At 47.7% G+C, this 2,656-nt stretch overlaps 1 pseudogene; it reads left to right on the forward strand.

Annotated features, from left to right (window-relative positions):
• Nucleotides 1–555: 555 nt before the first annotated feature.
• LOC104442462 lies at nt 556–2,308 on the forward strand (annotated as a pseudogene).
• Nucleotides 2,309–2,656: the final 348 nt, after the last annotated feature.

A 2,656-nucleotide genomic window follows, 5' to 3' on the forward strand; every position in this document is an offset into this window, starting at 1 on the left:
AAAAGTGTCACGAGAGATTCTTCCTATCTCAATTTGTGCAAATTTTAGGTTTATTTGCAATGATATACCGTTAATACCAAATAATGGCTTTATTAACGTGATTCATCAAGCAATGAATAAACTATGATATAGCAAAATCTTTAAATTTCACATCTTATTTAATTCAATCCTATTCTGATTGAAAATTTAAATAACCAAATGCAGTCTTATAGTTTACGGAAGGGAGATAAATTTATTATGAACTCCTAAGAATTAACTTCAATAACCTAAATGGGTAGGGATAAAATTGAGAAGTGAAGAAACGGGGTGGATCTTTGCTGCAATTTGGCCAGTGGGTGGACCATCACGTGATGACAAGAGAGAACACATCAAAATCTCTCCGTAGGCAATTTATACGAATTGCACCGACGATGGCCAAATGGCAGGGAAAATTCTTCCTCGCAAAAGTTAGGCACCCAAGAAGGCATTTATATATTTATATACAAGCACGCACTCACGCACACCCTCCATCACAAACCGCCAAAAAAGGAGGTCTCACTGACAGATGGCACCGGAATGAAACCATTAACCTCTCTTTCTGCCCTCTCTGCTCTCCTCCTCTTCATCCTCGTTTCGCTCCATCTCTCTCCTTCATGGGCAGCCTCGGACTCCGTGTTCCGCCAGTGCCTCACCCACCGCACACAACCGTCCGACCACATCTCCGACATCGTCTACTCACGGGCCAACTCCTCTTTCGCCAACGTCCTCGTGTCCTACATCTGTAACCGCCGCTTCAACTCGTCGTCGACGCCGAAGCCGCTCATCATCGTGACGCCCAAGCAGGAGTCCCATGTGCAGGCCGCCGTCCTGTGCTCCAAGGACCTCGGCATCCACCTGAAGATCCGCAGTGGCGGACACAATTATGAGGGCATATCGTACGTTTCCGACGATGCGTTCTTCATCCTCGACATGTTCAACCTCCGGTCAATCAACGTGGACATCCAGAAAGAGACCGCGTGGGTCCAGGCTGGCGCGACTTTGGGAGAGTTGTACTACCGGATTTGGGAGAAGAGCAAGCTCCATGGCTTCCCTGCTGGTGTTTGTCCCACGGTCGGCGTTGGAGGCCACTTTAGCGGCGCCGGGTATGGCAACATGCTGCGGAAGTATGGCCTGTCAGTCGACAACGTCCTTGACGCGGGGATGGTCCGAGGGCGGATTCTCGATAGAAAAGCCATGGGAGAGGATTTGTTCTGGGCGATCATTGGGGGAGGTGGGGCGAGCTTCAGAGTCATTTTGGCTTATCAGATTAAGCTAGTGCCAGTCCCGGAGAAGGTCACAGTCTTTCGGGTGGAGAAGACGCTCAATCAGAACGTAACAGATCTCGTGTACAAATGGCAATTCGTGGCTCCGAACACTGACCACGGCCTATTCATGAGGCTTTTATTGCAGCCCGTCACTTCCCAGACTCAAAAGGGACAGAAAACGTTGAGGGCCTCTGTGGTTGCATTGTTCCTAGGAAATTCAGATCAGCTCCTAGCAATTACTGACAAGGAGTTATCCGAAATGGGGTTAAAGAAGGAGAATTGCACGGAGATGAGTTGGATTGAGTCAGTTCTCTAGTGGGACGGCTTCGACGAAGGCACCGTCCCGGCCCCAAAGACCTTGCTGAGCCGAGACGATTCCACCAACTTTCTCAAGAGGAAGTCAGACTACGTCCAAACTCCGATCGCGAAGGCTAATCTCGATAGGCTCTGGAAGAAGATGATCAAACTGGGAAAGTGGGGCTCGTGTTCAATCCATACGGAGGGCGGATGAGCGAGATCCTGGCGTCGGCGACCCCGTTCCCTCACCGGGCTGGAAATCTGTTCAAGATTCAGTACTCCATCAATTGGAGCGAGGATGACCCGGAACTGGAGAAGAATTACTTGGCGCAAATCAGGAGGTTGTACAGTTACATGACTCTGTTCGTGTCAAATAACCCAAGGAGTGCATACTTGAATTACAGAGACCTGGACACTGGGACTGATGGGTTTTTTTACATGTGATAATGGGCCTAAGTGGGCCCGTCCGCCCATGTTGGGCCTAAAAGCCCGGCCCGCAAGATAAGGGCCCATGGAGGAATGGTTGCGATGTGAAAGGCTACGTTGTTTAGATATGGGGGGTTATGTCTTTTGGAGGAATGTTTTACGTTGAAGGGATACGTCCTTTGGAGAAGACATTTTAAGAGAGAAAAGAAAAAGGGAACATACCTTTTGGACGTACGTAAGTTTCAGCCTCTCTCTGCCTCCAAAAAATGTAATAACAATACGCTCCCAAAAATACTGCTTTTTCTCCCCCATATAGCAACAGTACGCTCCTCGGTAGAATGGTATCGATTCTTTCTTAAAGTTCAACGTTGGTGTTTAATCTGTGGACAATAAGGTATACTCGATTCCGTGGTGTATCTTTGATTAGTGATACATGTGATTCCTGGGCTCATTTTCCGTATTCATTTTAGGGGTTCGATTAAGTATCGAAACCGGTTTTAGGAAATCCGTTATTCCCAACAAAGGTATCGAGCCATTGTTCATGTTTCTCGATCCCTTTTCATGTTTATGATTTGTTTTTTGATTGAATTTTCGTGAAACACTGCCGTCAGCCGATCGGAGGCGGAAAAATCCTGACAGCCGCGTACTGT

The sequence above is a fragment of the Eucalyptus grandis genome, chromosome 4, assembly GCF_016545825.1.
Source record: "Eucalyptus grandis isolate ANBG69807.140 chromosome 4, ASM1654582v1, whole genome shotgun sequence".
Classification (NCBI taxonomy): Eukaryota; Viridiplantae; Streptophyta; class Magnoliopsida; order Myrtales; family Myrtaceae; genus Eucalyptus; species Eucalyptus grandis.